At 31.1% G+C, this 13,638-nt stretch overlaps 1 long non-coding RNA gene across 1 annotated transcript; it reads left to right on the top strand.

Moving 5' to 3' along the window:
- Nucleotides 1-6,891: 6,891 nt before the first annotated feature.
- Nucleotides 6,892-8,648, top strand: LOC136978813 (uncharacterized). The gene is made up of 3 exons (XR_010881292.1): nucleotides 6,892-6,952; nucleotides 8,207-8,380; nucleotides 8,466-8,648. It is a non-coding gene; the product is annotated as an uncharacterized lncRNA (long non-coding RNA).
- The last annotated feature ends 4,990 nt before the right edge of the window (nucleotides 8,649-13,638 follow it).

Below are 13,638 nucleotides of genomic sequence, written 5' to 3'. Positions count from 1 at the left end.
TGCGTTAGCGTTGTATCTTGTTGAATTTCTTACATTCACTGAACATTTCCCAATGTGATTGTATTTATCTATTGATAAGAGACTTCTTTTAATTGAAAACGTTCCGTTATTCTATGCCCCGTATTGTTTGAAAAGATTTATAAGTTGAGATAATCGAAGATGAAGTTAAGTAAAGTTTTTAGAATGAAAATTTTAAATTCCAACTTGTTAATAATTTTCACAACTCAATTATATCTTACTTACATTCTAAAGCAAAGAGTATTAATTGCAGGCGTTCAATATAATAGGAGTATTCGTGCCGCTTGGTTTGATGGTTTTTTTATAAGCGGAAAGAACGCGAAAGATTACTCTTTAAGCAAATATGAATGCTATGGAATTACGTAGAAAACGAATGCAGTTATTAAAAGAAACAAAATCTGGCAAATATAATTTATTGCCAGAGCAAACAACGTAAGTACTTTTGTAATTTTTCATTATAACTGGCAAATGTTAGAAGCTCCGGAACGTTTTGGTAACGTGTAAGTAGGCATCAGAATTTTAAGAGTACTCCAAACCATAAGATTTTTTTGCAGATTGGTTTAATTATTATAAGTAGTCATTCGGTTTATATGCACAAAATTTAATCCAGATCCCACCCTCTCCCTATTTTTCAACGGAATTTTTTGGAATTTCTTATCTTCGCCTCAGAAGTGAATATTGCTATTCAAAAGAAGAGATTAAGTTCTGATTGCGATGTAGACAATATTTTCACCATCTTTAATTACTTATTGTAATGGTCCATTAGTATTTCACTTGGTTAAATTATTTAATCGGGTTTATAACTCTGCAATGATTCTGAAATGACGGTTAGAGGTGAACTGGAAAACTTCCATCGCGAGCATTGCAGTTCTCTTGGACTGCAACAGAGACGTATACATATAAAATACCTTAGGTTAAGAGTGAAACTCATTCTAAAATTAAAGCTGTGATTGACATACTAAGAAAGATATGGTATAATCAGATGGTTTTCTGCATGAAACTGCCCGCTTTTTTATTTATTTATAGTTGATTTTACGGTTTACCTTTTTGAGGCTATTTTGTTTTGAGAGACATCGACTCGATAGCGCTGATATTCTTCTGTCGCCTTTTTAGTTTCGAGAGGTCGATCCAGTCATACGCATAGATCTGACTTGGGTCTAGAATCTTTCCGAAAACGTTTCGTTAAAGTTTAACAAAACGATTTGAGGAAAATTCTTTTAACGGTTAAACGAATTTTTCGATTTTTGAGAAACTTCAGATTTCACACTATTACTTTGGAATGTGTGGCATACTCTACTCTGCAGAAACTTTTATCGAATAGATATTAATAAGTTGTTGATATAATAAAATAGACGGTCTTTTTAACGGAATAGGTGTTTACTTACTATATCATTTAAAAACAAAAAATTATCCTAAATTAATCACTAAACTTCTAATTTTCAATGTCATGTATATATGGGTTTCTTTCTCGGTTTTTACGAGTTATATTTTCAACGTTGTTTGTCCTATTTGTATACATGCCAAGCTATTAAATTAGTCACAAAACATATTTCGAAAACTTTAATTTCTTTTTCTGCTGTATACATCCAAAGAAGTTAACATTTATGTAGTAATAATACACATAATTATGAACTATATACACTTGTCAAATTTCAAACACTAGAAAGCCAACCGATTACGTACAAGATGCAAGAATGTCCTCTTCTTTTAACCAAGAAACTATACAACTATTAATCAATACAAAAGTAATAGTGTGTATTTGAAACAATGAAAGAAACGTATGTGTAACAAAGAGAAAACACCGACTTATATTTTAACAGATAGAAATAATTATGAATTTATTTACAGTATATTTTTGGGTCATTTGTAACTTATTTAACTTTACTTATGAACGATTTCAGACTGGTAGAAAGTTTCATTTTGATTGTAACGTACTATTGTCATTTTAAAAACCATAGAAAATTGCTATGAAATTTAAGTCTAGACTGTTCGCTTGGCTGTTCGAGAAATTGAAGTTTAATTCTAGCAATATTATTCTATTGCATTCACAGTATGGATAACGCATTATAATTGCAAGATTCCTTTTTTTACTGCATGTAAAAGATTTTCAAAAAAATAAAAGATGATAATAAACACTGTGATTGGCAAATTGTTTTTCCTTCAAAACATAAATGCGAGTAGCCCCGGAGATAGGACGAAGCCGTACCTCTTTTCGTCGGCAACAGGTCGGAGAAAACCTGCCCACTTGTCAGAGGATGGCTGGTTTACGTTTATGTTTAATTAATGATCCCGAGAGGTCGAGATTCTTTTAGTCAGGTCAAGTAGAAGAGGAGAGAAGGGTCGTCGGTAAGGTGTAAGCGATAAACGAGTAAATAACACCATTTAACAATGAAACAAATATTTATTAGATAACAAACAGGCCAATATAATATCTAACATCGAGAATTTATCGACTTTCATCTCTAGCTTTCTAATACAGGTAGGGGACCAAGAGTGAGTTTATATGAATTGATATCATATTTTCTGGATAATTCCTAAGATGTTCAGTTTCGTTCCTGCTTAAATATTTTTCACAAAATTATGAAAATCGCGACTGAGATAAGGATCGCTGTTAGTAATATCAGGCTCGAAGATGCGGCCTTTCGGTAAAGTCTCCTAAAAGTTCCTGGATGTCGTTGGGACTGCTAGTTGATGAGAGACCTTCTGAAAAAAAAAGAAACGGGCTTCTATAGATTTGTTTCTGGAAATCTACGTGATATGACTAATTGTTATTGGAGATAAAGGTTATTGTCTGGAGGTTAAAGGTGTTTTCGGGACCAAAACAAAGTGATGAAATCAGATGTTAATTGTAATCTTATGCTGTAATACTAGCTTTAGGATAATGGAACGAAAAAATTGTTGACATTTATAGAGAAGTATATTTTCCAAGCGGAGTATCTTTATTTCACAAATTCTGTAAGAATTAAAAGGTAAAATAATTAAAGATTTTATGTATAAAAATTCTGGCTGTCACATCAAGATGTGTTTTGACACCAAATAAATTGTACAGAACCCTTCTCCCATTAGCTGGCCACAAGCAGTTTAAGCCTATTTCGTTTAAACGTGCGAATAACATTTAATGTCTTTAGGGTCATTGGAATTGAATTTGTTTAGATCCGAAAAAACAGAATCTTAATTTTTAACCTTGTTTATTTTCGCGAATGATTTCGGAGCTACTACATATTTGAACTTTGATTTTCATTCAGACTGTCTTATTTATGTTCTAATCACGAATGTACCTTTTCACTGGTCATACACAATAAGCAATGTTAAAACTTTATTTGCAGAGAATTTACTTTTGAAAACGTGTAAAATGCCTTGATTTAGCTTTACCTGTAAACTTTGCTGATGTTTTTAGTTCCTCTTTACTAACCCTATGATCTGTTAATATTTTATTTACATTTTCAAATATTTCTGTAAAAGCTACTATTTTACTTTGTTTTTTTTAAGAACTTGAAACCAAATCTATAAAATTCCTACTTTTCTCTATCTTTCTGCATTTAACATCATTGAATTTACTATCGTAGGCAATATTAACATTAAAATTCTGTTTTTATTTTAATAGTTTAACATTACTGTATTGTGTGAAGAATATTCATAAATTCGTTTGCATACAAATCCGTAAAGTTTAAACTCGAATATCTGATTACATTCCTGCTTTGTAATTAGTTTCTTATGAATAAACGAATAATTTTTTTAGTAGAAATACTTACTTAAATTTCAATATGCATTGACGTAGTAAAATTTGTATTGATATTTCGTAGATATCTAATGTTTGATTTTAGTAATAATAAGCAATAATTCTTGTTTATAAAATCTTTTTTCTGCATGCACTGTAATTAGCAGATGCTTTCGTGTAGATTTTACACATATTTATAGTCATACAGATTAATTATTAAACGGTATGTAAAAAAATGAGTATATACGTTTATTGTATAAAATACACAATGTTTATGTACGCAAAGTACGTTTATAAATCAATGATAATAATTTTAAAAATTTATGATTAAAAATAGTATTAATTATTTTACAGGTCAGCAATTCGTCATATTTCGTGGAAAAACAGGAACATGTTTTGTTTTAGATGCTTATTGCCCTCATTTGGGCGCTCATTTAGGAACGGACGGCAAAGTTCACGAGGATTGCATCGAATGTCCTTTTCACGGCTGGCGATTTTCTGGACAGGATGGTTCTTGCGTGAAAATACCTTACGCCGAAAAAAGTGAGGATTACTAAAAATTGATATACTTAATACACCATGCCAATAATATCTGCTGTTAACTCATGCTCAAAACTGATTTTTTTAGCATTGCAAATAGATAGGGATAAAGTGCATTAGTTCCATTTCAACGATCACTTTTAAATTTATTTCCTGAACAAAAATATCTGCGTAATTAATGCAGTTATTTTTCGGCAGTTTTCAACGATTAATATGCTCTGTAACAATTAATATGATAAACCACACAGCGTCAGACATTGTCAATTATGAAATATGCCACATCAAACAGTCTGAAAATTGTAGAGCACATAAATCCTGTCTTATATGTATAAACCATCTTTAACTGGTCTACACGTAAAGACAAAATAAAAAGTACGAAAAGCAGCACGATAATTTACAAACAGTTTATAACTACACAAACAGCATAATTTACATAGACCGATTGTCAGTGTTAGAGGTTGTTTGACTAAAATCGATAGCACAGATAATTTCACCTTGATCTTTACTGCTTTTCTATGTTAGGCATAATTCTACGCATGTGAGAAGAAGACTGCAACATACACAAATGGCTGAAAGATTAAGACAAATACATAACAGGGAGCTGTGCAACTCGTACTTGCAAGTGGCACAATATATAGCGTTTACGCACTGAGAATGTATTGTTGTGTACGAGGATATAATACTACATTGTGCCAACATAGTGATGAATTTACGCCAGTTGTCACAACAAGAAATGGATAAAATTGTGTCAACCTACTATGCATTTATTTCTAAAATAGCGAACTGACATGATGTGTACCACTTGGAAGTGCGTTACTTCTGCGTGAAATATGCTCTAGGTAAGAAAGCTTTTCGCTAAAGTAATGGTGTGTTATTTTGCGAGGGAATTGTGATAGTCTTTTATACCTTCACGTGTAACTCATATTTATAGCTTATACGATATTTATATCTTCGAGAGTTAGCAAGTGGCTGTATAACTTGATACTAGGAGCAACTGCAGCATGTTTGCAACCAAGATTACAGCTCAGCAGCTGATTCACATTTAGCCGTGAGACAACGACTTAAACAGTTGTTCGATAATCATTAATTAAAAATAAAATCTTGTTTCATAACCATTAGTTTTTATTCGACTTTGATAACTCATTCCTGCAGGTTTACCGAAACACAGTGAAGGTGCTCTTCAGGATCACTCGGGGCAGCTATTTTTCTGTCGTACATTTCAAGCCTGCGTTGTGTTCATATGCGAAGTAGGAAATTTGAGATCGAAGATGCCAGATATGCTATGTGACATATACATTGAATGTTTCAATCGTTTACGTCGTTGTCTGCTGCTGGTGGCAGTCTTTTTACACATGTAGTACGGCAAAACTAAGGTTGACCGTTTGTCTATTTACTTATGCAATGCTTTTATATTTTAGGATCAAGCTTTTTGTACGTAATAATAAATATTATAACAATTCTCTTACGTCGCCTTTGCGCTCGACAGAGATATATAATTCTACGTTTTACTGTGAAATTGCAGTTCGATTTACTCGTGTGTTTTTATTGAATAACTAATTTCACTTTAAATGTTGTTCTAAAAGCAATCAACCACACGCTTATATTCTTCTAATGCTGGAACGATATTGTTTTCTTTTGGAGTAATACAGTAGAGCATCGGTTATCTGACTAAATTGGAGACTGAGGTTGGTCGAATAACTAAAAAAACGGATAATCGAAAAGTATGAAAAAATACATTAGTACAGTGTATTAGTATATTAGTATTTCCCATGTAATAAGCATATCAGTGTGTCGCTATTAACCTGCTTCGCGTTGAATTTTCATCGATGATAAGCCTAACAAAATCTTTTATAAATAATAATCATCGTTAAATTATTTCTTTATTTTGCACAAAATAAATACAAAAATAACGAAAAAATAGAAAATTAAGCCTGGTTTAAATACTGGCCTTCCTTTAATGGTCGAGCCTGTGTTTCCAGCTAAACCACGCAAAAATTTAACAGAAATAATATTTAAGTAGCTAAGACATAACCAAATATTGTAGCGCCACATCACTAGCGGACATTTGAATTTGCCGACTAGAACGCGTTCGGTTCACCGATGTAACAATTGACCGGAGGTCGGATAACCGATGCTCTACTGTATTTAAAAAATCACCTATTACCCAATGTTTTTAAATTTAGTTCAAGAAGTTGCTAAAATAAAAAGTTGGAAAACGATTGAGCAAAACGGATTCATTTACGTGTGGCATCATGCAGAAGGACAACCTTTTCTGTGGAAACTTCCAGTAATACAAGAAATAGAAAATGGACGAATGCTGTATAAAGGTCGTAGTGAACAAATTGTAAACTGCCATATTCAGGTATTTATAAGTTTGTCGATATACTATAACCTTGCCAAATGAATAAATGTATCGTTTACGTTTTTATTTAAATACTGTAGGAAATTATTGAAAATCCAGCAGATTTTACTCATTTCGATTGTGTTCACAAATTTGGGATATCGTCCAAAATTATTCTTCATCCCGAAAATTGGTGGAAATTCGTTCAGACTATAATGAATATCTCCTCCTTTTCAGTATGTGACAAAAAATTGTACTGTTACGAATGGGAAGGCATTTGCACTTTTAAATTGTTCGGGATACCTGTACCACAGTTACCGTTTCAAGTTTAACAGGTAATTTATTAATACTATAATATACGTGTTGACTCATACACTACGGCACAGAATATTCGTGAAAATTTCACAAATAAATATTTTCGTTTATTTTTACGAGTTTGCCGTAAATGATCTGTAGATTCTACAAATCGAAATTAATAATGCAAAATGACACTTCGAATTATATATTTTTTGTTATTCGATTTTTATTCCATTGTATTTTTCATAGTAGTTTTTATGTATATAACACAGCAACAGATTTTAAAGTAAAAGACAAAGACAGAATAAAAAGAGCAAAAATATTATTGAAATGTTTAAGACGAATAGACTCATCATCAAAACAGTCTGTTAAGACTGTTATATACCGTCAAAATGTAATTAATTACTTTTGATGATATTAAAATTTTACTAACAATGTACACAAAGAAATATTTTTGTTTATATATTCTCTACTTGAACCTCGTTTACCGCTAGAACCTATTATACGTGTACAGTTTCTGATTAGAAAGTCCATGTATTATGATTTATTAAAACACTAAATCGAAGTACATAATATATACATAAGCTTGTAAAAGACTAAAATAATGGAGGTAGAAAAAACAAATTACAAAGATATTGTCTTAAATTCAAATAATCAAGCTTAATACTCACCTGCAAAAACAGATGACAAAATCTGTCGGTGGAAGCGATAAGATAAAACTTGTTATTCTGTCTTATTTCCGAATTGCGTGTACAAATGTAAGGATATTTCAGTGCCATTGAAGCGCCTGCCATCTAACCAGCCGTAAATATAAGCATCTACTGCATTACGTGAGCCATGGGCCAGTAGTCGAATATAGTGTCGACCGAGATATCAATTAAACTTTCCAAATTTGTGTATGATCTTAACGCAATGACGCAAATGTTTGAGCACGGCCAAATTCTGATTCTAGTCCAATGTTCTATACAATTTTATGTAGCGTAAATGATGTTATATAAAATTATTTGCATTTTTTTCAATCTGTAAAATTCTGTACTTTTCAACTTTGGTAGTGCATTCTGGAACCAATATAATTATTGTAGCAATAATTAAGATAAGTTTAATTAATGAAATTAATGAAATAACGGAATGGGAATATTAGTGTAAATATCTTCTTAGGAGCTACGCTAATGCATGTATTAGTGCTAATAAGTAAAATAACTTACTATAAATTTTAAATACGTGTAAAAATAATTAATTTTTTTGTAAAATTATTAGTTGTGTGTTATTATCAAATGTATTCAATTTTTCAGATTGGTCCAGCAATAAATCGTGTAGATTTCAAAGGTATATATGGAAATGTAACGAGTGTATTTGCCTATATACCGGAAGGACCGTTTCGACAAAGAATAATACAACATTATTACTTTCCTACTCGATTTGCAGCCATACTTAATTATATCTTCTTTTTTATGGCACATTTTGTGGTGAGATTGTGTTATTCTAATTACAGAAATCTCAAAATATACATGGAATAGTTGTATTATTTATTAGAAATATTTATTTTTATAGATTGAGCGGGACGTTCGTATATGGAATTACAAAATATATTTAAAGAATCCAGTTTACATGTCAGAAGATAAGACAATTGCGAAATTTAGGAAATGGTACTCTCAGTTTTACAGCGAAAACAGCCCGAATCTTGAAGACCAAAACCTTAATTGGTGATTAGAAGTAATCTTATAGTTTATAAATCTTTCGACTGAAATTACATATATTTGTTAAACTTCGGTTTTTATAATTGATTTCGAATTGTAGTTCGCGTTACAAGTTAATATTCATGCATTACCTTAAAATTACTATAACAACGTTAGTTATTACGTGTAAAATCTACTATTTATTTTGTATTTTAATATATAAATTTTTGTTTAAACTAGAAAATTTAGAATAAAGATAATTGTGTGTTTCGTTGATCGTTGCTATTGTTTACATATTTTAAACTATTTTGCTAATCATTATCAGAAACCATTTGAAAATGAAATGAATAAACAAAAATTTTACTTTTTATTTAGCTTTAACGTTAAATTGGTATACCATAGAAAAAACGCCACTAAAGTGCAAAATAAGGATAGAAATCACATTTTAAAAATTAATTATGTCCACAAAAATTTGTTTATAGGTATTATCTGCTTCTAAGAATATATTCATATACGTTTGTTTTGGAACCGATTGTAACAAAGTAAATGTTCATGACAAACACTTTTTATCAACAGAGTCAAACTTCAAGTTAATAGAAAATCAATTATGACTTTTAGCGGGCTTTTTGTATATTGTTTATATTGTAGCAATATAGATAAGGAGATAAATATCAGAAAAAAATACATTTTTATTGCTTTATTATCGATATGTATAGTAGTTTCGCTGAAATAAAATTTGTGCTTAGGATATTTCAAGTGTTTCTGTAAAAGGCTAATGGATACGCACTTACTAACATAAACAGAAAATTCTCTTGATAATTTATTGATTTGAAAAATAGGAATTTTAAAAAATCATTTATATATTCACTACAATATAATTCACAAAATGTAATATAATAATAGTTAATCAACTAATTAAAAAGATGTGAGAAACTGCTTTGTTTTAATGAAAACTTCTCGACTCAACCAAATACACATATATCCTTTTAAATTTTTTTAACGTGTTAAAAGAAAAGTTTATTGTAGACTTAATACTTTAAAACGATTAATAAAAAAGTCAGCGTTTTAAAATCACTTTTCGAATTTGAATTGCGTACAAAAGAGATGTAAAAACACATGTTTACACGCTTCGTAATATTCATGATTAATTATGTATAACAGTAAATGATGACAAAATATTATTTTTTTCTGATTTTCATGTTCTTCATCTTGATTTAGTGATATAGGCGATCAATTATTTTTCAATTTTATTCTATTTGTCTATGGGATACATATATGTTCGAAGAAGAAGATTTAACTAATATTGAGCTCTCGCAGCTGAGTAATTAATTAACATCGATGTTTTTTGGTACAAAAAACTGCCGTCTACTTAAAGCTACCTTTTTTAAACGTGTGAAGATCACTTCCTACCCCCCTGATCTTTCAAAAACGGTTAAAAATAATATATTTTATTATTGTAATATTTCTAAAATTTTCACCAAAATTTTTGTGGTGATATGAACGGATGTTCCCCTTCGAAAGAAGTTTTTTCAACCAGCGTCGTAACTAGCCATTTATGCGCCCAGTGCGAGCTTATGTAATTACGCCCTTGAAAAATGCTATAATCCTACTCGGCTGTGACAATAAAATGAAAATGTCTATAAATATAAATCTGAGAACGAAATTTTTATCTATAGTTACCTACTTTGTAAGACTTAAAATATACTTAGTAAAAAAAACCTTTATTTGAAAATATTTGCCAAAATTCACAATAATACAATACAATAAATGACACCAGACAATAGTTAGTAGAGATAGTAAAGACCCAAGGCTAAGGCAAACCATAAATGCAAAGAAAGTAAAAGCAACTACCTAGATACTTATAGGTTTTCTTTTCGCGCTTTCCTCATTGCAAAGTGTTTGATGACATTGTCATATGAGAGAAGCCGTGCTGTGTAGCGTTCAATCGACAAAATTGTTAGCCCAGACAATCTTTCTTGGCCCATCGTCGAGCGCAGGTAGGTCTTTATCAATTTCAGCTTACTCATTTAGTAAGCTGCAAAATAGATCGCAGGAAGCTACATCACTGGCATCGTTAAAAAATCTTTATCACGACTACTAAGTTGGTAATCATTTATTTTAAATCCAGTTCTACTATAGCTTTAAGAAGACCCACACTTCACTGACATTCACATTTATTAAATAATGCAATCGCTTCAACTTGACTCTTCAAAGTTTTTAATTCGGCCCAAAATTCTGTGGCATTTATATCTGTAGAATATTTGATACTCAAGTCAGCAGCACGTCTTTTTAGGTCTTTAATTAAATATGTAGTTATGCCTTGTACCGTCAAAAAATTGAAAAAGTGGTGAATGTTGCGTAGTTTTTCGAATTACCATTTGAATTCAGAAATTATTTTATCTATTCATTCATTTATCCGAATTTTAAAACTTTGTTGTTGGGTAATCTCGTAGCCAGTGTCAATCTTTCGCTTATATCGTGTCTTTTTATTCGCTTTTGTCGCTTCTCAGAAAAATTGTCTTCAATGTCACATTCTTTACAAACTTTTTTTGTTTTTTCGAAAATATTGTCTACATCTCGCGAATATATGAAGCTGCCTCGGTTAATTTCTTGATTAATTCAGAGGCTTTGTCGATAGTAATGGTTTTTGACTGTAGAGCTATATTCACGTTGTCAACAGATTCTTAAACTTGATCCCATATTTGCAGGATACATATGAATTTGTAGTTAATTAGGTCCATTATGCTTTTAGCTGTAACGATTGTTTTCGCATTACAATCGTTAGTAGTTAGAACGTCTAGCACACACCAGATTTGGGAAATTTGCAAGTTTAAAGCTTTGACGTTTTTAGGTTTAGAGGACCATCTAGTGTCGGTGGGTTTTTCAAAAAAAACATTTTAATGTTTAATTAAAGTCTTTCCCATCTGACTGTAGAACTCGAAAAACACACGAATGTTTTCTGGATTACTCCAAAAAAAGTGATCATATCGGGTGTCACTCTAGCTGCGTATAAACCAGATAAATTGAAAGAAGCCACTGAACATGGCACGTAATCAGCATGGTCATTAATTTGTTTTATTTTGGCTTGGAAACTGTTATATTTATCGGCCATATTACTACCATTGTCGTTGCGTTGGCACTAAGATCTTGAATGTTCAATCAGTCAACTTCTAATTTCTCTAAAATTTCTTTGGATAAACCCTCTTTCCTGTTTTTTCATAAAACTTGGTGAAATCTATAAACGTTCTTCGATTGTAATTTTTTGCTCGGATATTTTTACGAATCTCAATATTTGTGACATCTGTTGTTGATGCGATACGTCTGGCGTACAATAAACGCATAAAAATGTATTTTGCCGCACGAACGTCGTGTAAAATTCGTTTTTTGACCTCAAACGCAAGAATATTTATAATCTCGTTTTGAATATATGGTATAAAATATGAAATACATCAGAGCGTCGTTAAGTGGAACGTCGGTAAGTGGAATGGCCGGAAAGTGGAACGATTTTCAGTCGGACTGTGTCGTGCTGAATCGAATGTTTTGATAATAAATTAAAGTTAAATATATCTGTAATGATCCTTGCTTACCAAATTAATACATTTCTATCCCACAATAAAATCAATATAATAGTAGTGTTGTATTCTCATTGTCTTGTTCTACAGACTGGACATTTATTAGATAATAAATATCTAGTACCTAAAACAATATCTGTACAATAAATAATTATAAAAAAACTGAGTGTTTATTTAGAACGTGTAGTGACCTGCTTTGTTTGCGTGTCTTTCAGGGGAGAGCACCATGGCAGATTGCCGCGTTAGTCTATTCTTATCTTTATTTATTAGAGTAGACCAAGATAATCGTTTTTCCGATTAGAAAAGTTATGGTTTTAATTTAGATTATGAAAATAACATGTTATCAAGAGAGTAATGTTCAGCTGAGTCTACTGAATGACAACAATATAACATTGTTGTCCTGCTGATATTTGATAAGTTGAAATCACCACGTTATAAAAGGTGAAAATTACTAAGTATTAAAAAGTAATTATTACATTTGTAATAATAATAAAAAATAACAATAAAGTTGGTAACTTCATGTACTGTATAAACGTCAGTGCCAATTTAGAATTCCTGCCTGAGCGTGAGAGAAGTGGCCATAAAAGATTGCACGTGCGGTGATATAATAGAGAGCCGATAGCTTATCTGCTCATCAGCGAGCAGACATTGCTACATGCAACGAAGTTGGAAATCAATGTTTGCTGTACAGAGATAGTAAACTGTGATGAAGAGAGTTCGTTACACAATCCGTACGAAAACAATCAAGGATTGCCATTCATAGCTAATATGACCATAGGTTTAGTTAAAAACGCGTAAACCTGTCGCCGTCCATCTATATTACGATATGAAAAATACTGTTGTTGGTTAATACGCCTGTATGTGAAATGAATTTTAAGACATGTATCCGTATAAACTCCTACCAGTGTTCTCGTTATTCTTCGTCTTCGCTTTCGAAATGTATAAGTAATAGTGATATCCTAATGCCTAGTTAATTTTTACCAATGTAATTTTCATTTGTTGGTTAATGTTACCTATGGTAGCGAACATGGCAGCTGGTCTCTGAAACAATGATGACTAACTTACTAACCTAATGTTCTAACTTAACCTAACCTATTCTAATAAATTACTGTAATTATTGCAAATTAAATTATTTGAATAGAGGTAATTATTACAATAGGTTAGGTTAGAACATGCGTCTTCATTGTTTCAGAGACGAGCAGCCATGTTCGCTACCATAGGTAACATTTACCCATTTATTGAATGTAGACAACTATCGATACAAACAGACAAATATAGAACTGCTTGCCGATGAAAAATATAAATATTTAAAACAAGTAAATTCAGATTTGGGAGTTTAACGTAAAGTATGAAATCTTAACAACCCCAATAACTGTTTTTAATATACTTGTAATTAGTAAATATCATACGTATAATCTATAGATTATATGTACTGTACATTATATAAAATAAGAGATAGAAACTTATATACTTAAC

This window comes from Centruroides vittatus, unplaced genomic scaffold, assembly GCF_030686945.1.
Source record: "Centruroides vittatus isolate TY-2023 unplaced genomic scaffold, ASM3068694v2 contig_551, whole genome shotgun sequence".
In the NCBI taxonomy this organism is placed as follows: Eukaryota; Metazoa; Arthropoda; class Arachnida; order Scorpiones; family Buthidae; genus Centruroides; species Centruroides vittatus.
Note: the sequence above shows the minus strand (reverse complement) of the source record. Positions and strands in the feature narration are given on the sequence as shown.